At 49.2% G+C, this 25,683-nt stretch overlaps 1 protein-coding gene across 4 annotated transcripts in view; it reads left to right on the forward strand.

The window, feature by feature from the left end:
* Positions 1-25,683, forward strand: part of Atp2b2 (ATPase plasma membrane Ca2+ transporting 2) — a 261,718-nt gene that overhangs the window by 9,828 nt on the left and 226,207 nt on the right. For all 4 annotated transcript variants that reach the window (XR_008722662.1, XM_055628526.1, XM_055628523.1 and 1 more), the window contains exon 2: positions 20,936-20,981. The gene's annotated coding sequence lies outside the window, so the exon portion shown is untranslated. The remainder of the gene's footprint in view (positions 1-20,935; positions 20,982-25,683) is intronic.

Below are 25,683 nucleotides of genomic sequence, written 5' to 3' on the forward strand. Positions count from 1 at the left end.
TCAAAGGCTCCTGGCCACCTCCTAATACAAAGTGCACTCAGTCCCCTCCTCCACCTAAAGTCTGAACAGTTCCAGCTTTCCCTAGAAGCCTAAGTCCATAAGTCCCCTGAGACTCGTGGCCGACTCTCAGCTGGGAGTCTCTGTAACAGTCAAGCATAAGTTTTAAGGGGCTGGAAAGATGGCTCAGCAGTTAAAAGCACATACTGATCTCTTTTTTAATTTTTTAAATTTTTTTTTGAGAGAGAGAGAACCCTCCTATGTAGTCCTGGCTGTCCTATAATTCTTTATGTAGAATAGGCTGGCCTCCGACTCAGAGATCTGGCTGTCTACGCCTCCCAAGTGTCGGGATTAAAGGTTTGCACTACCACACCCAGCTTGACTGCTCTTACAGAAGAGCAGGGTTTGGTTTCCAGCCCCCACAACCCACCACCCATAACTCCAGTTGCAGGCGATCCAACAACCCTCTTCAGACTTTACAGGTACTAGGCATGTGCATGGTACGCACACACATGGGCAAGGAAAACAATCACACATATAAAATAAAATAAATAAAGACGTAAATATTTTTAAATAAATTACGTACTTCCAAGATATAATGCAGAGAGTTGCTTTTTCTATTCTAGAAGGGAGGATTGAGAATCTCATGAAAGGACCAAACAGAAGTAAAACTGAAACCAAACACCAGACTAACAGTAAATGCTGTGGCTCTGTGTATGGTCTCAGGGATTCATATTGGTATGGTGTAAACTCCGAAGGCTTGAAAACCCCTACCTCTGTGGCTCCACCAGCTGCAGCCCATGCAGCCTCTCTGGGCTGGCTGTGGTTGTTTCCTGCAGCTTTCCTCGGCAGAAAAATGTTTCAAGTTCCCAGACTTCTCTGCATCCTGGCTCTCCATCCGTCTTCAGCATCGCTGTTGCAGCTTCATGAATTGCCCTCTCAGGAGCTCCCTGCTCACACCCTGACCTTGCCACACACTGCTTAGCCTCTTAGACCTTCTGAAACCTTGGTGGAATCCCCCAAGACTCTGTAAGTCTTGTACTCTGCATACCCACAGAGTCAGAATTCATGTGGTGACTCCAGGGCCCACTGCCAGAATGAACAGTAACCAGGCTTTCTGCAGCAGTCGCTGAGTGCTTAGGCACCTGAGTACTGAGAAATGAATTCTGGGAAAGTAATGGCATGAATTGTAAGAATGGAGTGCTGTATGCTCTCTTCTCAAAGCAGCCTTTCAAAGGACCTTATCCATTGACATTCCTGAGCCTGTAGTGGGTTGGGTCTTGTTGACTTCTTAAACAGCCTCATGGTGTCTCTCCAGTTTTGTCCTGGTATGCAGTACTTGGCTTCTTTTCAACGGTTTTGATCTCTCCAGCAGCCACGCTTTCCTTAGACCTAATTTAAACACTCTTCCTTTCTGGCAAAGATCAAGATTTTTAAAGCCTTCTTCTCTGCTTTTTGCTCCTGATTACCACTATAAATCTGGCCAAAATCAGCCAACAGCAACCATTCCAAATCCTTGAAATTTCTTCCACCAGGTTAGTATGTTGCCTTTAAATTCAGCTTCCTACAAAATATCAGGACATGGGCAAAGTGTAACAGGAGCGGGTTCTAGTCAATTGATGCCCGTTTTCATCTGAAACCTCTTAAGCTCTTAACTGAATTCCTGCCATCATTCTGGTTTTCTAAGATCTTAAATCACCCCTTAAGCCTGAGTAACTTTCTAGCCATTTTCTCCATAGCTTTCTAAACTCCTTCTGTAAACCAACCCAAAGGCTTCTGGGCCACATTACTGGGTCATCACAGTTACATCCCTACTCTTGGTACTGATTTCCCAATTTGGCTTTTCTTGACTGACAAAACAGCTGAGGTAATCAGGATGAAGGACTTATTTTGACTCACAGTTTGGGAAGGATCAGTCCATATCCCATTGGACCTACTGTCTTGGGCTCAGGGTGACAGGGTGAACATGACAAAGATTCTCATTTGATGGCACAGTGAGAGGAGGGGACAGGAGAGACATTCTACCTCCAACTAGACTCTACAGACATTTTCTCCCATCTCTCAGCAATGTCATCAGATTATGAGTCCTTCAGTGGATTAATGAATTGGTGAGGTCAGAACTTCCACAATCCAATCACTTTTCCAGAGTCCATATATGTGTTCTGAACTGGTGACTAAGGGTCAACACATAAGTGTGAGGGAGACTATTTCTAGCTTTGTTGACTTTGGGGGGGGACTGGTTTTAGCTGTCAAAACCACCTAGAATCCCTTTGGGAAGAATCTCATTGAGAAAGCATCTACTGTAGCTTGACCTAGGAACATGTCTCAGGTAGAGGGATTGTCTTGATTGCTAAGTGATGTAGCAAACCCAGCCCAATATGGGTGGCAGCATTCCCTACATAGAGTATTCTTTGCAGAGTAACAGAGGAGAAAGCTAGAAGAGAAAGCTAGCTGAGTTAAATAGAGAGACACAGAGAGAGAGAGAGAGAGGACTGCATGTATCCACATCTCTCTGCCCTTGACTAAGGATGTGATATGTGACTAGCTGCTTCAAGGTCCTCCTCCCACAGTGGACTATGATCTGGAATTGTAAACCAAGTCACCCCTTTCTCCACTAGTTTGCTTTTTGTCAGGACATCTTATCACAACAACGGAAGCAAAGCTAGAATCCTGGCCAAATATAACACTAACAATTAGGTGTTCTAAGTATAGAGACAATTTGAGGCACAGGAGGAGATTACACGGGATCTCTGAAAATATCTCAAATACCTCAGCATTTTATAAAAGGGGTCTGCATACCCTTGACCTCTCACCTCTGCAGAGGTCCAGGAGCCAGTCCCTGTGGATACTGACAGGCAGCCACACTTGAGTCAATGTCCCATGAAGCTTGATCTTTTCTAGTCTGGCTGGTGACAATGAGCAATATTCCCATCTGTCTGTCTGTCCAACTTTGTTCTGTCCAACACATCACATGGTTCTTACCCCAGGCTCTGTTATTTTCTTGCATATAGGCCCTGAAGTGACCCACTAAAGGTGTCTAGAGGGCTAGGTGGTTCCTTCTACCTCAGCCACTGCCACCTCTAGTATTCTATCTTGGGCACTGGCATTGTCATTTCTGTTTCCAGTGACCATATTTTTTAATGCTCAGGGTGTTGCTGTCTAACTTTCATTTCATATGTTTTGCCCATCCTTAGTGTTTTTGTTTTGTTTTTTGTTTGTTTGGTTTTTGTGGCATGGAAATTCCTTGAGTTGTTTAAATAAGGAAATCAATGAACTAACTTTGTCTTTTGATGATAGCAGGTTTTTTTTTCCCCCCAGTGGCCTTGAACAGCTGAGCTCCTTAGCTGTAGTGAGCTGAGTCCACCAGGTTCCGCATCTATGAGGTTGGTTGAGGTCTGAAGCCAACCCTTCCCCACCAGTCCTGAGATGAGAAGCTGGATGGCTCCTAGGCACTGCCTGGGCTTCCTTATTGTCATCTCATATTCCTGTGTGCATGTCCCTTACTTCCTTAGTTAGGGAAAGCTTGAGTGAGGGCTACCGAGTTACAGGAGCTAAGTGTGAGGCTGGGAGGCAGGTGTAGGCTGCAAACATGGACTAGTCTCTTCCCTGACTCCTGTGTAGGCAATGGGCAGGACCTTTATTCCTGTCTTCAAAATTCAGAGACATTGGCTCCCTGGTTACTGAGGGACAGAACGCATGTTTTTGTCTCATTGGTGATGGTCAAGGCTCCCCTGCTCCTTCTCACCCTCCCTGTAAGGCTGAAAAGGAAAGCCTGGGAGCCATGCTTGTGGCTACACCCAATCAAACCCTCACTGAAAAAAAATCACTAAGCTGTGGCCAGGATACCCATGAAACCTCACGGCACCTTTTGCAGTGGCTGCCTGCCTGATCATTGTAAAGCTGGCAGGACTGATGAACAAGACCAATGATGCCATGCTGTAAGGACAAGAGTAGGACTGTGGGGGGGGGGCATCTGTAGGGATAATGCTACCTGGAAAGCTCACCAAGGCCAGACCAGACTTGGCAGAACATCCTAGACCACTCCCTCTGCCCTCTGGATCCTGATTCTCAGAGCAGCAGGGTGGGGAGCAGGACACACAACAGAGCTCTTAGCTTCAGGCAAGATGGAGCATCCCCCTCCTCCTGCAGTGAGCTGTGTATGAGGCGGTCACATACCCTGGGTGTCCTCAGGCTGTCCTTAGTGGCATGGGTTCACGCTGGTGTGATTATGCATGCAATGATTATAGAATATACTTTGGAGTCCTCAAGCTCATTTTTGTGGATGAATGTTTTCATGAATACAGTGGGGAGTTTCTATCCAAGGCTTAAAACCAGAGCAGATACCATCCTTTGCTGGCAGGAAGACAGCACAGGCCACAGGGTTTCCCACTCTCATGAGAAGTAGAAGCCAGATAGTCTAGGCTGACCAGGTACTTCCCATGCCCTCATGGTCCCCACTGACCACTTCCTACAACCTGGACCACAGGACCCATCATTCCAGCCATCTACCCAGCTCCTGCTGCCTTCAAAAGTCACAAGGGCATCAACTCTGAGACCCTTGCGTGCTGCAAAAAAGACTGTATTCCCTCAGACAGGACCAGTCCCCTCTGCAAGGGGACTTCCACTGCAAGGCCCCAAACCAACATGATGGAGCATAGAGCTAGCTGTATACAACATTAGCCTTGCTAATGTTAGCCTTGCTAATGTTCCCCAAAAGACTCTGACCCTCAGCACACAGAGCCTCCGGTTCACATGGGGTAGGGCTTCTGTACTAATCTGTCCCCTCACTCCCACTTTCCTAACCCACTAGAGAGGCTGGCATGCCAGCAGTGGACAGAGGCATAGGCTGGAGACCTGCCAACTGACAATAAGGCATACTATCAGGGTACAGGGAGCCTCTGTATTCTCCTCTTCTTTGGAGGAAACAAGTCACCATGCGGAAGAAGTAGTGATGGCCCTATACCGGGCTCCCAGCTTGGGGGAAAGGTTTCCTGTCCAGTGCCCCCCGCCCCAAGAACTATGTACCCATTAGGCTAGGGAAGATCCTGTCCTTGTCTTGGTACCAGGAAGATTGCTCTCCCAAGTGTGTCGTAGATGGTTTGGGATGCCTGTAAGAGGCCTTGAGCGCCATGTTTTGAAGGCAAGAGTTTGTTGGCCACCTCTCAGATGACACTCAGGCTGAGGTGGGTGGGAGCCCCTTGAGATGCTATGCTGTGACAGGTAGCATGGGAGTCGATGTCTCCCTGGGCAGCCACCGCCAACCAGTGAAGACTTGCCTGGAAACTGGTCATGCGGCCGCAGTGGCTATGTGGGATAGCTTCTTATCACCATGGCAAAATGCCTGAGGGAGCATCTTTTTAAAAAATAAAGATTTGTTTTTATAATCTTTATTATGCATCTTTATTGTGGTGTGTACACAAGAGTGCAGGTGCCCACGAAGGCCAGAAGCCGAGGATCCTCTGGACTAGAATTACAGGTAGTTTTGTGCCACTAGAAATGGGTGCTGGGAACCAAACGCAGGTCCTCTACAGAAACAGCACTCCTGAGTGCTGAGCCAACATTCCTACCCTGAGGGAGCTCCTTTGGAAGAAGGAAAGCTTTGTTTCGGCTCCCGTTTCAGAGGTCTCCATCTGGCTCCATTGCAGTGGGCCTATGAAATGGTGTCACATAGCAGAGAGGGTGTCATTGAACACAGCTGCTCACCTCGTGGTGGCCAGAAAGCAGAGAGAGCATATAGAGAAGAGTCCAGACAGATAAAGTTCCCACAATGCCCGCCACTGTCCTATTTCCTCAAACCAAGCCCCTCAATACATTCTGTGTTTCCCAGGAATGCTATTGGATTATGGCTCTGGCAGTGGCTTAATCTTAATCCACTGATCAGGGCAGAACCCTCTGAATCCCGACATCTGGGGTCTGAGTCTTGAACACATGAGCCAGCGAAGAACATCCCTGCCCAGACCAGGACAGTGGCCTTGAGTGACACTCAAGAACACTGTATCTGCTGTCACAGAGTTACACCTGCACATTGTGGGGGAGACAAATTTGCCTGTGGCAGAAGCCCTTCAGACTCAGTGACTCAAGAGGCTGAGGCAGGATTGTAAGGTCAAATGTTTCCTGAGTTACAGAGCAAGTTCAAGGCCTGGAAAACTTAGGGAGATCTTTCAAAATATAATGTAATCATGGAGTAGGGCTGTTCGTCAGTGATAGAGTGTCTTTTATGGCACGTGTTAGGCCCTGGATTCATACCCCAGCAATGAATAAGAAGGAAAAAAAAAAAAAGCAAAAGAACAACAAAACTCTCTTATCCCTACATCTTACCATCAGAGAAGAATGTACCTGATTTTGAACAAATTCCTGCCACACTGATAGTGACTCCCTGGCTCGTGTTTGTTTACAAATGAGGGCTCATTGACTTTGGAGAGGGACTGTTCATAGCATGATTTCAGCAGGATGAGACCTGGGTAAGAGAAATTGGTCATCGAGTCCAGAGGGATTCATGGCTGCAGTCATCGGTGGCTGCAGCCTGGCCTGGAAGCCTGCGGCAGTGGGATAACATCAGTGTGTGATCAGTCCCCTGGTGGTCCTGGAAGGCAGCTGTGAGCATTTCTGTTTCAGAGCTGAGGAAACAGAAGCTCAGAGAGGTTAAGCCACTCATCCAAGGTCACACAGTGAGAAAGTGAGCAACAGTTCCACTTGCTAGGAGTCATTGGTCCAGGCTAGCCCCTTTGGTGACATTTTGCAGTTCTGACCCTTGGATTGTGGTCAAGAGTCACAGGGTGACCCTGCATGCCATGGCCCTCAGATACCCCACCCTATCCCCACCACTCAGCACAGAGGAAGAGGGTACTGTAGGACAATGAAGGTAAGCAGGGAACCTACCAAGCTGTCACAACACAGGGACCCAGTGACACTGGAGACCGAGCCAGGACCTGCTCAGTGAAGCCCATATAGGGCAGGGTTATTGGATCGCTTGCAGGGCCCCACACAACTGATTTAATCCTCTCTCCACACATGAAAGCTGAGGAAGACCTAGGGCAGGAGGGCTAGTTGGTGCCCCACATTCCTCTATGATAGGCCAGAACCCAAATCTAGATAGCCTGGCCCCTTATCCTGTGCTGATGTCACACACTGAATCGGTTGACTTTGTGTTGGAGCAGCTCTTCAACAGCTTATAGCCCAGCCCATCAGGAGAGTGCTCAGTGAGCACACAAGAAATAAAAGCAGAAAATGGAGGTGGAACAGAGGAGATGAGGGTATTGTGTACCTGCCTGCCCAGTGCTCAAAATCAGAGTCAGGAGAGGCAGGAAGCGCAAGGTCAACCCAGCAAGTTCGAGGCCAGCCTGGGCTATACCTAAAAAAAAAAAAAAAGGGGGGGGTTATAAATATGCCACATGCCAGGCCTAGGTACCAGGGCGAACAAGGGTGGGCCTCTGTTCCAGCTGAGCTTCCAAGCAGGGAAAGAGAAAATGTGCAGTGAGCCCTTCAGCACCTCAGAGTATAGAGACCTGCCCCAGGAGCAAATGCAGCCCAGATTGGTGACATATGTGACTAAGGGGAGTAGTGGAGGCTGTAGCCCCTCTAGGAGACCAGCCACTCTCGGTGCCAGTCTGTGTCTGACCCATGAAGATGTGGGCTGCAAGGGCCAGGCATCCCTGTCTTTAAGAAAATACAGAAATCTGCAGTTTTCTGCGATTTTTTTATAGATTCAAAACCCTCCAGGCTAACAAAAACAAAAATGTGTGCACAGGAGATTGCACCGTGGGGCCCGCCTACTGCCCCTGAGGTACAGAGATCTTCCAGAAGCTTCTGAGCAGATAGAGGCCATCCCAGGCCTGGCACCTGTCTGCTGCTGGCTCAGCCCAGTCCTCCCGGCTCATTCAGCTCTGGGTTCCCTCTCTTCTTATGACAGAATCATAGGGCATTCCTCCTGGTATGAGAGTCTTCCTGACCATTCATCTGTCAGAAAGGAAACTAGAAGAAGGTAGCAAAATAGCTCAGTGGTTAAGAGCACTGACAGCTCTTCCATAGGACCTGGGTTCAGTTCCCAGCACCCATGTGGCTGCTCATAGTGGCCTAGAACTCCAGTTATAAGGGATGCCCTCTTTTGACCTCTATGGACACCAGGCACATACATGGTAGGTAAAACACTTACACATATATAGGATATTATTGTTTCAGCACTTTCCAGACACTGAGGGCAAAACACTCCTGGCTGTGTCCCCTGTGCAGTTTCAGCTCCTTGCTAAGCAGGAAGAGGTACCCATGACACCTTCTGGAGGTGGCAGAGCATGCCATGCATGGTACCCCCAGCTCAGACTCACCTGTTTGCGGGGCCACCTGAGCCTTAGGTCCTCTCTGTGCCCACAGCAGCCTTCCTTAGTGTCTACCTTTTCCAAAGCCTGGATCTCCAGGACCTTCCCTAAGTGGGAGGTGCTGAGGTACTGATGATTAGACAGGTTGCAGAGGAGTGAAGAGCTCTTAGCCTTGGGCAGAGCAGGATGTGCATCCTGGCTCTCCTTCTTGCTGGCTGTGTAACCTGGGACAGATCCCTTCAAGCTCTTAAGAGTCCTTGAGAGTCCTCATCAGCGAAATGGGCTGATAATGAAAACCTATAGTCTGTATCTACCTGCTGCTGGATTGTTCATAATAAAGTTAATGACAACAGATCAGAGAGTAGCTCAGCCAGTCAAGGAACAGAAAGAACAGAATAGCACCCCGGGTTCTACAAATACCATGTGATGCTGGGTTCTACAAATACCACGTGATGCTGGATTCCTGCTTTAACTCTTTGAAGGAACACAAAGCAGTGCCCAGCAGGAGCCAGGCCCCCTGCTAAGCAGTTGGCAGATATAGACTCTGATCCCTGCTACCACCCTGAGCTGGAAAGCCATTTGAGGAAGCTGAGGGACGGAGGAGGCAGGGGTGGGGGTGAGGTTCCTTGCCACCCCCACCAGACATGTAGCTTGCTGCAAAGCAAGCCGGGACCTGTCTCTGCTCAGAACCACCTTTGCCATGCTTTTCTGCTCCATTTACTCTGAAGCACCAGTTCCGTTTGGAACTCAGGCGCTCAGAGGAAGAGGAGGTGAGGAAGGCATAGATCCAATCGCAGCCGGCTTTCCTTCACCTCTGCAGTGGGCTGACCTCCCACCTGCCAATCAACGGCGAAGACACGAAGGGTAGCCCTGCTTTTTAGTTCTAAACAAACTACACAGTCTTCACAGCAGTAATGGACCCTGAGCTGAGGAAACCCAGCCTTGGAAGTTCAATAGTCAGGCTTGAGAAGCCTTTACCATTAAGGCCCTCAAGTGCTGCCAATGAACATTCAAGAGACTGGCTCAAACCAGCGCACAGCAGAGCCCCTCACATGCAGCTGTGAGGATTCCTGCTCTGTCCCTGGGGTGGGGTCTCTCTGGGCACCTGATGGCATCCGATGGCATTCCCTCTGGCCCAGCCTGCATTGGCAAGCTGACGTGGGTATGTTTACAGTGAGGCGCTGAGCTGAGCACCCTCTGCCCCTGCATCCCGCCCCCACCCATGTGGGTTGTAACAAGGATTGCTGCTTGGCAACATTTTGTTTCAATGAATCGGAGCCAGGGATTAATAAAGTTCGGGAGCTGAGCTGCCTGCTTGGCAGGAGGTGGAAAATAAACAGAGCTTGAAGAAAGTTGATGTGCGTGGTAACAGCTTTTAGAGTTTGTCCAGATAAGGCTGGGGTGGGGGTGGGGGGGCTCCAGAAGCCCCGGAAGTGTCTTGGGTCCTATCCCTGCTTGACCACTTCTGAGATGTAGGGGTTCTCGACTTGCAACCAACTCTCTGAAAATAACGTAGGGAAGGGACTGGGAAGGTGACATGATGTACAGGGTGGCGTGGGCGGGGTGTCCTATAGGCTTTTAAGACACTCACAGAACATCTGTAACGAACCCATCCCTGAACTCTATGTGCCCCATGGAAGCCCACGGGAAGAGGGGCCGTGTCTGCACATGCCTGCTAGGACAGTCACCCAGGCTTCCCAGAATCTGAATTTGCAAACTCACCCTCCTGATGTGTGTGGTTTGCCATCCCAGGGCAGTGGCATGGTGCTCTCCCGACTACCTGAGGATACAGGCAGAGTGGAAAATGTGTCACCTGACAAGCAGGAGGACCCAAGACACTTCTGGGGGTTCTGGAGCCATCACCCCATCCCCCAGCCTGAAGCTGAACAGGGTCCCACTCTGCCTTCCGGGGTCAGCTCTCATGCTGTGAACAAGTGTGCTTCTGAGGGTCTACCCAAGGCCCCAGTTTTCTCGTCCTGTGCTTCATGACAGGGGTATGGCTGTTGACGATGGCTCCCACCCAAAATCCTGAGAGTGCTGGGTTCAGTGGCTCAAGGAAACAGAAAAGGTGTGGGGTCGGTGGGCTGTGTTCATGCAGATGTTACAAGTGCTTGCTGCTGTGAGTTCAGTTCCAATGAATACGTTCGCTATGCCTGCAATAAAATGTCTGCGACATTTATATTGAATGAAAAGGGTCCCTGATAGGCTTATGTGTTTGAACACTTGGTCCCTGGTTGGTGGTACACTTTTGGAGAGGTGACAGAAGTTTTAGGAGGGAAACCACCCTGAGAAGGCTTTGAGTCTATAGCCTTGTCCCACTTCCAGTTTGAGCTCTGGGCTTCCTGTGTGTGGTCGAGATGTGAGTTCTCAGCTTCCTGCTCCTGCCTCCATGTCTTACTCATGATCGTGGACATCTAGACCACTGGAACTATAAAGCAAAATTAACTCTTCCTTAAGTTGTTTTGGTCATGGCAGTTTATCATGGCAACAGAAATGAAACAACCACAATGGGTTTACTTTAAATGGAAGAGATGGCTCAACAGTTAAGAGTGCTCACTGCTCTTGCAGAAGACCTGAGTTTGGCCCTCAGCACCTACACTGTGTAGCTCAGAACCTCCTGTAACTCCAGATTCAGGGGGTCTGGCACCCTCTTCTGGCCTCCAGGAGTACTGCACTCATGTGCACAGTGCCCATCCACACAAATAAAAATTGAGGAGATAAAAAGAGATTCACAAAGTTTTGGCTGAGTGTGGTAGCACAATGTTATATTCCCAGCACTGGGCAGGCAGAGGCAGATAGAGATCTGTGAGTTCAAGGCTAGTCTGGCCCACATAATGAATTCCAGGCCAGCCAGGGCTACATAAGGAACCCTGTCTCAAAAACCAACAAAACAAAACCAGGTTTGCTTTAGATCATAGCTTCAGAGGCTTCAGTGACTGACTGCTTTATGCCCATGGTAGCTCACCATCATGGTGGGAGAGAAAGGGGGCAAGGGACAGAAGAGGACTGTTTAGCTCATAGCAGGTAAACCATAAAAGAGATGGTAAGGATGAGCCAGGAACCCAATACCCCCTTCCAGGTTTTCCTTCACCTGACTCCAGCTCCTAAAGGTTTCACCAGCTCTCAAAAGCGCCAGGACTTGAGGACCAACGTCACCAGAAAATAACAGGCATTTAAACAGCAAAGGGTGTGAGATAACGTTCTCTTCAGTGGCATTTAAGGGGCCTAACCCTGTGTTTTCCTGAGAACAATGGTCCCAAGCTCTCAACTTCTGTTCCCAGTGACTTCAGAGGCTAGAGCTTCCTTGAAGCAGAGAACTCAGAGTAGCAGGAGAGTTTCTATGGTTACTGTTCTGTTGTTTCGGTTTGGTTGCTTTTTCTTTTGTTTTTGTGATGGGGGCTTCACTCAACTGTAGTGAGAGTTTTGGTTTCTTAAAAAAAAAAAAAAGTAGTTATGTTGTGTGAGTATGTTTTTGTTTTAATCCCAGGTGTGGGATAAGAGGCTGCTTCAATGGATAAGAGCCATTGATTATGATTTGCCTCCTGGACTATCAGGGGTGTGATCTTTGCCAGCTGCAGATAGTCTAATTCTGGGTACTCTGGTGAGGGTATAAATGGGGGTGGGGGACCCCAAGAGGCCCTGTGGCAGCGTCTGCTCCCCATGCTGCTACATCCTCTGCTGCTGGTTTGTCCTACTACTGTTTCCTGTTGTGTTTGCTATTGCTGGATTGCTGTTTTGCCAGTTTGCTGATTTGCTAGCTTGTTGAACTGCTGGAGAATCTAACTTGCCTCACGGAACTCTACATTCCTAATCAGGAGAAAGTAGCCTTATAGAGGTCTACACCTTCTTTCCCTTCTAACCTCCTTTCTCTCCTACCTAGTGTTAAGAGTTTGAGAGAGATTAGGGTGGATTAAGAGTTGGAATGGAGGCAGGGGTATAAGAATCCAATAAAATAGATTTTTAAAAAATATGCCAACACACTGCAGCTCTGGCTGGCCTGAAATGCTCGATTGTAGACCAGGCTGGCCTTAAATATGTTTGTGTTTCTAAAAGGAATTAGGCGAGCTATGTATACCTATCATCTCAGCACTTGGGAGATGGAGACAGGAGGATTAGGAGTTTAAGGCCAATCTCTATTACATGGTGAGTTTGAAGCCAGCCCTGGCTACATGAGACCCTGGTTGGGGTGTGTAGTATCAGAAAAGAGTGCAGTTGTGATTTTCACATTTTGACAGTTACCGAGAATACTTTCACAAGGGCCATGAAGGGAGGAGGCAGCCTATCAAGTCTTTTCCCAGCACTGTCAATGTCATCATCTTGTTCCATGAATAGACCCTCCTCAGCTGCCACGAAGGTTACAGAGAGGTGACAGAGGCGCTTTAGGCTTAGGCCTAGGGTGGGTACTAGATGGCTTCCAGGCCTCACTTCTTCAGAATAGCCACCTGGTGACAGTCAGTCCTAACTGCTGTCCTTCTGTGGCCAGCAATACATCCTGTTGTCCAGCGGCACGGTCACCTCACATTGTTTTTCTCTGTCCACTCTCACCCATGCTGCTAAAGCCAGGATCCCCCTTTTCTACCTTCCTCCCTACCGTGGCTCCCCATCTTTTTCAGGATAGAGCCCAAGGCCCACCCTGTGCAGTCCTGGGTGAAGGTTCCTGCTCACATCTCTATTCTTGACAGATTCCCCCATGATCCCTCATTTTTGGCTCTAACTACTCAAGTCCTCTAATATACTCTATGGCTACCCCAAGGCTACCCCAAGCCTTTGCACGTGACAGGACTGACCCTGGCTCCACACCCACTCATCTTTCCTCAGCACCTTTTCCTGCTCCACCTGTCCATACTTGAGCCATACTTTGTCACTTCCCTTCTGTTACCAGCCCCACAAAAAAAGGACCCAAAATGTAGCTCCTACTTTGCCTCCTCCTTATGTAACCTATGTCTGGTGACCTCGGTAAGGTCAGACTCTGGGGCCATGTAATACCACTGTGTCCCTAGAGCATGAGGTGGGCTCAGCATAGTGGAGGCTGTCAGCAAACACTTCACAAGTCAGAAGACATTTGCCCCTGCTCTACCCCGAGGAGAATCCTAATGAGCCCTCCTGTGCAGTTTTTAGACAGGAAAGATCTACTGGCCCTGTCATAACCTTGGAGGTTGTCATAAAAGCGGAGCTTTGTCTGTTGGAAGCTACGAGCTTGGAGGAACAGTCAGAACACAGAGCCAGCAATAGTTGGGGCTGAACTAGAACCCTGACTTGACTGACCCAGCGCCTGGGCTCTGGGCACCTCCCTGCTGCCTCTGACTTGTATTTTCATTCTGTTTGTCTGTCACCTCCACACTGCTGTTTACAGTAAGCGGACGGTGGTGTCACAAGGATCCAAACATCTGGCTTCATCCATCTCCCTGCCTCTTTCCCTTTATAAGTACTGGGTCCAAAAGCAGAGGAAGCAGAAGCCCAGGCTGGGCCATCTCCAGGGCCTTTCCACACCCCTACAGAAGGGACTCTCCACATAGAGCAGCCAGTCTACTGGCCCAACATCCCTGCAACACTGAGAGTGAGATATATTGGCCCACTCTCCTATGTTACACATGGGGAAACTGAGGTCCATCACTGGGTCACAGAATGGGTATCAAAATGAAAAAAATCAAGGTCGTGGGCTCATGGCTCCCTAGTGAATGAGGTAGGAGAAGATGCTATGTCTGCCTGTCTGCCAAGGAATCAGAAATGTCATCACAAATTATCTGGTCTCAGAGAGCTTTGTTCAAGGGTTCTGTACAGAATGGAAACATACATGGTGAGGTGAAGTAGGGCAAGTGATCTTAAGTAACCAGAAATGTTGTTGTTATTCACACGTGTATCCACTCACCTATTTATCATCTGTCCATCGCCTTATCTCTCCATCTGTCTTCATCTACCTTCCATTCTTCCAATCTAATCATCCATCTATCACCTGTCAATCCTCCCATCCACTCTCATCCATAGTCTGTCCATCCATCCATCCATCCATCCATTCATTCATCCATCCATACATCCACTCATTCACCCATCTACTTATTCATTTAGTCATCCATCCATTTATCTATCTATCCATCCTTCCACCCATCTATCCATCCATCATCTGTCCATCCATCCATCCTTTCAGCCACTCATCCATTCATGATCTGTCCATTCATATATTCCCTCATTCACCTATCCAGCCACTCATTCCTCCCTTCTTTCTCCGTCCATCTACTCATCTACCCATCTATCTCTTTCCCTGTCTGTCTCCCCCCACTCAGCCCTCTATCCATCCATCCATCCATCCACCCACCTGCCCCCTTTTCTCTCTGTCATATATCTGTCTTCAATTCAGGTATTCAGCCATGCCCTTTTGTGGTTTTCGCTGAGTGCTGACTCTGTGAGATGAGCAGGATCATTTGCAGACCCCTCAGAGCTTGCAGGGCCTTGGCAGCAAAGGACCAGAGCTGCATTTCCCCTCTGTTGAGATGGTTGACTAACATAAGGGTCTGCTGTTGGCCTGACAAAGAGACAACCAAACAGAAGAAATGTGCAGTCACCACCCTTGAGAGCTTTGGCCTAGCTTTTGCTGCAAATTGAACACTGGCTACTCTTGAGTCCTGACTCCTCTATGGGCATTTTAGTGTACCTGTGTGATCTGTGGAATCTCTAGATTCCTAGAGCCCAGTCCTTCACAGCCCTCCCTGTATTGCTGCCAATCAGAGTGCCTACACTAAAACTCCTGCCTGGCTTTATTAAGATAAGCTTAGTTTGTTGTTATTGTTACCAAAATAATCTTAGTTTAGAATGAAACCTCATTGCTACCATAAATGGACAAAGCAGCCATCATAAATAGAAAATAGCAATTAAGAAATATGAAGAAGAGCCTGTAATTCCAGAATTTTGGAGGTGGAGGCAGGAGGATCAGAGTTAAAAGTTACTTGGCTGCAAAGTGAATTGGAGGCCAGCCTAGGCTATATGAGGCTCTGACTCAAAAACAAACAATTGAAGGAGGCTGGCAGCTAGTGGTTCTTTAGTTCTGGTTGGACAGCACTTCCTGTCTGTAGGAGGCTACATTCCCTGCTTCAGAGTGATCCCCAAGGAGCTGGCCAGTAGGTCAACCACCCACACCAAGCGTCATGACCCCTTCTTCTTAAGTTCCTGTACTACACCACCTGCCACTAGGGGACAGTGGAGATGGGTCATCACTGAAGGTCCCTAGTGACATGGGGACACTCCTACCTTAGAGGGAGCCCTGATAACCTTCCCAGCTACTGTCTTCTGAGCCCTGTGGATACACTTGATCTGGCCCCACTGAGACCTCCAGGAGGCTATGGTCAGAAAGTGGAATGGATTCTGTAACCCAACCTGGTGGGTGTGCATCAGGCCCTGACCTCCGAGGAAAGCCAATACAGAAAACGGAACCAAAGCCTTGTGGGGTATCAGGTGTAGCCCTCCTTCCCAAAGACTTTGACCCTGGCCGTGACACCTGTAGTCCCCAAAGCCTGTGAAAGTATCAGGCTCCCAGATGTTGCCTTCTGAATGCCTCATGGTACGGCCAAGTCTAAGCAGAAAGGGATGTCTTGCTTAGCCATGCCTCTGCCCAGCGACCCAGGCAGACCCTTCCTCCTCTAGGAACACATGTCTGAGAAACCAGAAGCCTCAGGCCTGGGCTGGGCGGCATGCTGCATGTCCCCTCGCCCTTCTCTAGAGCAGCAGAGGTAGTATCAATTTTGTCTCTTATCTGAAAAAAAAAAAAAAAAAAGCCCCATGATGGACTCAGATTTCAGAAGGGTATTTGGGATCTGAGAGCTGCCACAGCTCTGTTCAGACACAAAGGGGCCCACTTTCTCCTGTGGCCTTGGCTCCTGCCAGGAGCCAGCCAAGAGGAGGGTTGTCCCTGCCCTGTCTCTTACCCAGCTAGGGAAGGTGGGGCAGACAGGCCAGAGCTGAACAGCTACAGCATGGCACACATCTCAGTTCATCCTCCATCCTTCTATCCAATCAGGGTTGATGTTAGACTCTCAAGGCTGGGAGAGCACTGTGAGCTGTCTAGAGTGTAGCAGCCACCAAGGCCACTGAGGCCCTAGTCACATGTTCTAATCATGTTGAAGTATCATCCCCCAGTAGTTCCTCCTCAGGAGCACATGGCCTGCTGCTATAGAGAAAACATACCTGCCAGGGCAATGCAGAGATTTTGGGGGAGTGGAAAGAATGGGAGCCAGGAGGGGGCATTCACACATCTTAGCCAGAAATGAAACAGGGACATTGTGAAGAGGTTACCCAGAGAGGGTGAAATTCCACACCCTGGATTCTTATTGGCAGAGTGGGCAAGGTGCCTGAGACATCAGTGGAGCCGCCTCTCCTTGGAGTGCCCTGTGGAATGCTAGGAGACTCCAGAAGAGATCTTGAGATCAAGTAGGGATGAGAAAGGCTCGGTTGGGCCAACCAAAGTTGGCATCTATCAGACAGGACTTGTCAGAGCTTTGAAGTATTTGTTCTCTTGTGAAATTAACAAAAGGGGCTCAGGTGCCCAGTATGAGACAGTTCATCGCATGCTTCTACTTGTGACATCAGATTTAGAGAGTGCTAAAGACTAGTGTTCCCCAGAGCTCATTCTGGAGACATGTATGTAGACCAAACCTCAGACCACAAGCAGGGACACTCAAGCCAGAGATAGGCTGCCATTTTCCCAGCATCCTACCAGAAGCAGAGGGCAGCCCTGAGATGAGGACCCAGGGCTCCTGGAAACTGGCTGTTGCAGGTATATGGGTTGGGTCTTGGGTGCCACTAGCATGTGAAGAAATGGGTCCCATATGGGCTGAAGCAATTCTGGAGGAGGAAAAAGTCCTGCTGAAGATCCAGTGAATATGGGTCAATGCCCAGAAGAAATCAAGTTGCACCCTGGAACCTCATCAGCTCCCTGTCTACCCAGAGGGGACCTCAGGGTTCCCCTTAGATTAGTCCCTGTAGACTTGCAAAGGTTGATCATACTTTCAGTGTATCCTCAGAACCCCTCTTTCCAAGAAGTCTCCCGATTGGCATCACATTGTTCTTCAGTGACTTTGGCCTTTACCCCACTCTTCCCTTACCCCCCTAGGATCCCTTGTAGCTGTTGCAGAGCACAAAGGGTTAAATCTCATGCACAGGCCGTCAGTACCTTCCATGCAGCCTCTGGTCTGCCAGTCTCCCAGATTTAGCAATGCCACCTCTGCCCCAGTGCTCCTGTGTCCGGGAAAAGGAAGCTCCCTTAGAAGCAAGGTTCCCAGCCCTGCCCTGTTTTCTCTTTCTGGTGACTTGTGACATTGGTTCCCCTATATTCTGGCTGATCCCACAGGGACCCTACTTCTCTGCAGCATCACTGCTGCCCTGAGGCCTGGACCCCATGGGCTGGGGTCAAGGACTGCACCTGTTCTCCAAGGCTGCTCTCCTCCTCTCCCCCCGCCAGCTGGCTGAGTGTAAGGGGATCTGGTTGATAATAGGGGTTCACCTGCAGTTCAAAGGGGCATAAAGTATAAGCTGACTGACATCTGTGACAAGCTCTGGCTCCATTCCTGCTTCCCCATCCTGGGACTTAACTCCATCCTCAGGTCATCCCTTGGGTGATTCCAGAATCTTCCATACTAGAAGGTGGGAGAGTGGGTCCCAACAGAAAGCTCCCCTCCCAGCCTTTGTCATTATTCATAAAGAGAAAAATGTGGCTACAGGTTCGTAGCCATGGTCAGCAAGGATAAAACCTTAGCTGAGATGACACCCAAGAACTTCCATCCTGGACTGAGGGACGGGGTCTCCTTTCCTCCATAATGAAAAATTCACCAGCCAAGGCAGATAACTCATCAATCTTTCATCCCAGTCCTTGCTGGGAGTGGGGGATGGGGCACACAGTAAACCAGAGCTGGCTGCCTACAGCCTGGAGACAACATTCCTATCCCCATGAGCGCAGGACCTCGGGTTGCAGTAAAGCCTTGGTAGTAAAGCCAGAAAGGGCAGTGGGTGGGATAAGTGGCCAGTTTGATCCTTTCTGCTTGGAGAGGATCAGAAAAGGAATATACGGGTAGAATATTACTCAACCATAAAAAAGTATGAGATTTCCATCATTGATGGTAAAATGGATGCAACAGGAGAACATTAGGTTGAGTGAAAAATCACACACAGAGAAACAAACGCTGTTCGTTCTGAGCTTTGAAAAGTTAATCCAGCAGAATAGAATAAGATATTAGTTACCAGACGCTGAGGAGGATGGGGGAGGGATACAGGATCTTGACGGGCACAGTGTACCTGTGGGTAAGAGCATCTCCCAATGGCTACTGAGAAAGCTGACTGGCTAGCAACACATAGTAAATATCTTTATATAACTAGCAGAGGGAATGGTGAGAGTTCTTAACACAGAAGTGATGAATACCTAAGCTGATGGGTATGGCAGTGACCCCACCAGACCAACGCACGTTATATTCCAGTACTGAATTACCACAGCGCACCCATGAATCTCTACAGCCTGTGTGTAGAGAGCCAGCATCAGGAAGCATCACAATGATCTTGTGGTTAGCACTTCTGTGGGTGGATCTCAGCTGGGTACCACAGATGAGGACTCCCCCACCCCACCCCGCCCCATTCAGGACAGGCTTGGCACTACCAGCCGCCTGCTGACCATGGCTGTGTCTGTGTTGTCCCAGGGCTAACCTGCCCTGTCTGCACATTCTCCACGGCTTCGCTGGGACTCCCCCCTCTGTATTATGAGATCGGCAGTATTTACCTGAGAATCAAGAGAGGCTAGGGCTCAGCCTAGCGGTTGAGCACAGCCTTGCTGGGGCAATGGCTTTGGAACAAAAAAAGTTAGCCCACAGTGGGCTGAAGCCAGGAGGGAGGGACAGCCTGCAGGCAAACAAATCCTTGGTTCTGGCACTTTCTGACCACTTCAGTCTTTACCCTTGGGCTCAGTTTCCCCAGCTGTGAAATTCAAGGCTTGGGAAACACTTGGCTTTTCTCTGGTGTTAGGTCCTGGAGGCCTGGCAAGTGGTTTCTGGTAGTCTTTTGCTCAGAAGAGATCTAAGGAGGACATATGGACTGCCTGCTCTAGCCCATGACTGCCCTACCCATCAGAGGCCTTACAAACCCATGACTCTGAACCTAGTTCTCTGTGAACCCAGGCCAGGTTACTTTTCCAGGAAAGGGATGGCTGGCTCAGGTCTGAGAGGAACAAGAAGGGGTGCCATGCAAGGAACAGGCAGTGAGATAGCAGGGAAGATTGCAGGGCAGGACTTTGGGGGGTGGGGTGGGGATGAAGAACGGAGCCAATGATGTAGGCTGAGGCCACCAAGCAGAGACAAGAGTTCCACCGTGGCCAGTGCTGATCCATAGTCATAGAGTAGAACCCAGCTTCAGGGACCAGAGGATTTGGTTACCCCTGACTTGCCTTGCCATCTGAAGGGTGTGGAGAGAGTGGGCTCTGTGGAAAGCAGGAAATAAAGATGCAGGAATACAGATGCACAAGGCTAGATGTCTGGTATTTGCCCATCAGGATCTGCTCCTTGCCCTCTCTTAGCCCTGCCATATGCCTGAAAGTGTCCTGGCTAAGCTGTTTCACAGACTCCGTCCCTGTTGTCTTCCTGTGAGGTCTGGCCAATGGAAAGCTCTAGAAAGACTAGAGTAAGGGTATGGGTGGAGAGACTCTAAATTCCACAGTCTGCTCCTTCTCTTGGGATCACCTGGGACCTGACACTGGTGTGACAGCAGACGTATGCCCTCACCACGTGCCCTGGACCTCGCTATGGAACCCTCCTCCCACCCCATCCCATCCAGGGCCACCAGGAAGGGAATCCCCAACCTGTGCTGCGTGCCAAGCTGCCCCCTGCCTACACCTGTGCCAGTAGCTCCTCTACTCAGCCCTCTCTGGATGACATGATGACCCCAGTACCCCAATTGGCTCAGTTCCTCAGCCCCCAGAATAGGCTATCTACATCATATCACCGGTCCTTCTCACACTTCACCTCCCAAACTGAAACCTGAGTTGCCAGATCTAGCTAGATCTACGCCCCAGAAAAGGAGGGAACCACCTCCCTCGAACTTCCAACTGTGCACAGTGGCACGTGCCATCCCACACACAGGCATCATGGCCCTGGTTCGTTATTTTCTCAACTCGACACAAGCTAGAGTCACCTGGGAAAAGGAACCTCCAGTGGAGAAAATGCCTCCGTCAGATTTGTGTTTTATTGATTAATGATTGATATGGGTGGGCCCAGCCCACTGGGGGTGGTGCCACCCCAGGCAGGCGGGCCGGGACTGCATACAGGCTAACCAAGCCGTGAGGAACAAGCCAGTTATCGGCACCTCTCCATGGCCTCTGCCTCACTTCCTGCCTCCAGATTTGTACCTCGAGTTTCTGCCCTGACTTCCATCAGTGATAACACTGTGAGAGAAATAAAGTTGGTGAGAGTTGTGAGCTGAAATAAACCCTCTCCTGCCCAAGGTGCTTTTGGTCATGATGTGTTATACAATAACAGAAACTCTAGCTAAGACAAAAATAGATAATGTTAACTTTTTTCCATTTAAATTTAAAAATTAAAACCTGAACGAACCCCTGGCTGCCAGGCTCCCTGATTCGCCTTTCTGGTTTTGTCTTCCTGCAGGGTTCACCAACCTCAGAGTGTGGACTAGCAGCAGGCAAGGAGACAGGTGAGTGTGAGTGGCTTGCACCTGTGTGCGCATGCCAGCGCTGATGATGGCATCGATGGTGAACTGCAAACCCCTGTGTGTGTAGCCTGGGACCTGGATACCCCGATCCTTTCCCCAGACCCTGTGTAGAGTGAGGTAATCTGAGAAGGGGGTGTGAATTCTCCAGTTTGGGCTGGTTTTCTGATTCTCCGAGCTTTGCCTGGAGTTCTAGGGGCCCTGGGAAGTGCCTCTCAAAGAACAGTGTGCTTGTGTGGGCATGTGGCCATCTGATCAGCCATTCAGAGCATTAGTATCTTTTCACTACATCAGACTCATCTCATTGTTATCACACTGAAGTCAGCACATCGATGGGATGTTATAAGGCAAGGATGGGAGGAACGGGGTTCGGGAACTTGAGAAAGCAAAGCACTGTGCATGGAGCATGCTCAACAAGGACTTAGGAGCCTGTTGAGGAAAGTCCCTGAAAGCCCTGGCTGCTCTGGGCTGGCCCTTTTTTTTTTTTTTTTGCCTCTGTCCTATGCAAGATGAGAGCTCTGTGGGCTAGCCTGGGCCATTTATCCTCTCAAAAGGCATCTATCTGAGGCTCCAAGGTACCTGTTTACGAAGGTTTAGAGACACAGTGCCTATGCCTGGGGGCCGCCTTGGGGATGCAACTGCTTCTCCTTGGCCTGGCCTGGTAGGTGTGTGTGTGTGTGTGTGTGTGTGGAGCTGGTTCTCCTACCAGAGGGAAGGGATGGTAGTTGGAGGGTATTCGATTAGGAGGACAGCCTTCTCCTGCTGCCTGGCTGACTTGTGGGCCCTAAATCAGTCCCCTGGGGGCACAGACTGTGGAGAATGGGGAAGAAGCCTAGAAACTTCCATCTAATCATCCATGGCTCTTAGACATGGCAGAATGGGCAAGAATGGCCTCTATGGGCCACAATCCATGTAAACGACATATGCAAGGCTTGTGTTTCTTTTCAAATGCTGTCTGCACTGGTCTATGAAGTGGACCATTTGCTGTAGAAATGGTCTGACTAAATCAGCACCAGCAGGGGCTAGGATCTTGCTAGCTGGGCTCTGTAGCCTGGCAGGTGAGAGTGGAGCTGGACTCTGTAGCTCTGGCAGGTGAGATTTGGTGGTTGCCTGAACAGGTCTTGTTTGCTCTCTGGACACTGACAGGACCTGGTTTGGCACTCAGGCTTAGGCTTAGGATAAGGCATACATCTAAGTAAGGGGCCCCTGACTTGGTGTCTTCTTCTCGTGAGAGGGTGAAACCTGAGGACAAGGCAGGAGGAGACAGATGAACAGCCCCAAGGCCAGGCCACAGACTGGATCCCAGGCCCACACATCATCATCCTGAGATGTGTGGGAGATAGAAAGTGCCTCCCAACTTCACCCCCTTCTCTCCAGGAGTATGCTGGGGGTTGTTTCCCTCCCGCCTTGTCCATGTGACATGTCCAATCAGTGCACGTGCCTCTAGATGTCACTCAGTTGTCCTCATGGCAGGGAGGTCCTGAGTGTTTGTAACCCAGGAAAGAAAATGGCAAGTGGGCATGTGGTCCATCCCAAATCCTCACCAGGGGCCTCAGTCTCCACAGATATCGGCAGCCCCCGTCCTCCAGCCTGGCATACCAGAGCCTTGTCATGCTTGTGAGTAAGAAGGCAGAGCTGGCTCCATGATGGTCTGAGAGCCTTCTATGGATTCTGCCCCCAGGGCATTGTATGAGTCTTTCCAGCCATGCAGAGCCAAATAACAGACACTCAGGCTTCTCCCCTTCCATCTACGAAGGCGCCCCACTCCTCAGTACCAGAAAAACACCCAGGCCACCCCTTTCCTTCTGTCCTATCACCTCTTGTCCTTTCCTGTCCCCTTCTTGGGGTTCTTATTTAAAAGTCACCTTCATTTCAGCCAGTTATTGGGAGCCATTTTCTTGTGCTGACAATGAGTGTGGATGACCCAGGTTTCTCTTCCTTTCCCCTTTTATCTTTGGAAAATGTTTAAAACCGACCCCAGGAAACAGTTACACCCTCGCCCTGCAAAACACCATAATGACTAGAAAGCGTTAGCACTTCCTCTTTCATAATGTCAGCAATCCCTAACTAGTAATCCCACTTCCAGGAAGCCCGCCCTGAGGAAGCTGCCTGAGACGTGTACAAAAATGCATTCGGGAGGATGTTTATCAGGGGGTGTTTATATTAGTTAAAAATAGAAACAAGTGCATGCCCAAGTGGGGCAGATTGCAGCCTTGACAGAGCACCTGCAGATGCAGAAGGTTCTGAAAGGCAGCCATTGACAACTGCTTGAGAAGAACCTTTAATAATGTGGGGAACACCTTCATATTTCTGAGTTAAGGGAAAAGGCAGTTTGCCAAAATGATGTTTCTGTAAATATATGGGAAAGAACACAAGAGGTTAGGCAGAAGAGCCAAAGAAGAGGGATAGAGGGGAAGGCAGAGAGAGGAAGGGAGGAAGGGAGGAAGGGAGGAAAGGGAACTGAAGAAACCCATGTACAGATTTGCAAGGGGAATAGGGGGTTCGTTAATTTTGTTTTTGTTGTTCTTTCTGGGTAATTCCTCAGTTTCACATGGTGATTTGTCCAGAATGTGCATATTCACAGAACAGTTAGAGTTTAGCCAGGTGTCTATCCCACCTATATGAGCCAGTGGACATTTTACAATTTGTCGTATGAAGTAAATGGTTAGTCTGATACTTTGCCTTCTGAAGTGTTTCTTTTCTCAAAACCTTTTTTTTTAAATGCATTTATTTTATTTCATGTATATGAGTATTTTGCCTGCATATATATGTACCATGTGTGTGGAATTCCTGCAAAACCAGAAGAGGACATCAGATACCCTGAAATGGGAGTTACAGACAGTTGTAAGCTGCTTTATGGGTGCTGGGAAAAGAGCTAGGGTCTTCTGGAAGAGCTGCCAGAGCTCCTAACCACTCATCTATCATCCCTCAAGCCGCGCACACCGAAGCCAGTACATTCCTGTGGTCTCCATGCCACTACTGGAGCTGTGACTCTGAGGGCACTGGCTTGGGGAGTGAGAGTATGTTGGGCTATGCCAGGGAAGGTGCAGCTTAAGCAGAAGGACTTTATTTTCCTGTAATTCCAGAGGCTGGGAGTCAGAGTCCAAGTCCAAGGCATGGCAAGTTTAGTTCCTTCTCTGGACCCTGGACTGCTGCCCTTCCCAGGGTCTTTCTTGATGATGTTGGTGTCTGGCTTTCTTCTTATAAGGACCTCTAGTATGGGCTCAGGGTCCACACTCACCACCTTGTTTTAATTCATATCCCTCTGTCTCTAAATGGGATGATTTACAATGGGGTTCCTCCGTCCTGAATGACTCACCTGACGGAAACACCAATACTGAGAAATCACCAGTGCACCCACTCACTGAGCACCGTAGTTTGCAGCACAGCATACATGCTACAGAGGGTCACGGTTCCCCCACTGATCATGTGACTGAGTGCCCTGCCCAGCATGACCGGAGACTTGCCATCCTGGGATAGCTGAGGAACAGAGCAAAGTTCAAAGCCAGAAGCACAGTAAAGAGAAAAACCTAATTTAATTTCATCTTAGGTGAGAGATCTCCCGCATGTAGGACGGTTCTGGGGAGAGGAGACTTGGGTTTGCTTCAGCAAATAAACCAAGGGAAGCATTCCATCCGTAGCAGAGGTGCCCTGTCGAGGTGATTGTGTCCACTTATTTGGCAAAGCCACCCTGAGTTTGGAGCAAGGGCAGGAAGGGAGGTGAGTGTGGATAGAGAGGCCGTTCATTGTCCACTCTGAGAAACTCTTGTGAGATATGACGTGGACCCCCAGCTAATCTAGCACCTGGCTGACCTCGACCTACCTAGCAAGACCAGAGGCAGCAACATGACCAACTATCCCCAACTAGGCCTGTCACCAGAGACGGGTATCTGAGAGCAGCAGTGAATCCACTCACTGTGTACAAATTCATTCTCTTCCGAAATTCCGAAGCACTCTGAGGTAAGAAACACTGATATGAAAGACGTTAAACACTTCCAGTGGCATCTGAGTGTTAAAAACCAGACCTTAAAAGTATTTTTTTCCCCTCCGTGCCAACTCAAAAGTGATTATAAAACCAATGGTAGAAAGAAAGAATGGACCAGTTGTATTAATCATTCTCTGTTGCTCTAATATCTAAGGCTGTATACTTTCTGAAGAAAACATGCTCACCCCTCCTGTTAATAGCGACCTTTCGATCCTGCCCTTGGGGTGGCGTAGTTGACTGATTCCACCTTGAACCCCTCGGTGGCTTTTCCAGCACGACCTGCGTGGTGCAATGCCACGGCCTCAGTGTGTCACCTACTCACAAGGCCTTCTCTGCTTTAGCACAGACTGCTAGAAACCGCCTTCCCAGGTTCCTTCCGCGTCTCTGTGAATAAATCTTTATTAGAAAGTGGTTAGGAAGTAAAGTGTTATTCTTACTGTGTTTGTGAGTAACAGGTTATGAGTCACCTTTGCTAGCTCATCTAGGAAAGGCATTGATCTAACCTTGACACTCAGGGCTGTGTAGAAAGCACGGGCCCTCAGGGAGGTCCCTGACCTCAGGGAGCAGGCTTTTTGTTGTTGTTACATGATTATGTTTTATTGCTTATAGAACAAAAATGTCATAAATCAAAGGGTTTACAGAATACTTTGGTGGGGGCCAGAGGTGTGTCACAGCAAATCAGGGCAATGTCTGCTACAGGTT

Source organism: Psammomys obesus, unplaced genomic scaffold (assembly GCF_907164565.1).
Source record: "Psammomys obesus unplaced genomic scaffold, mPsaObe1.curated_primary_1811, whole genome shotgun sequence".
Taxonomy (NCBI): Eukaryota; Metazoa; Chordata; class Mammalia; order Rodentia; family Muridae; genus Psammomys; species Psammomys obesus.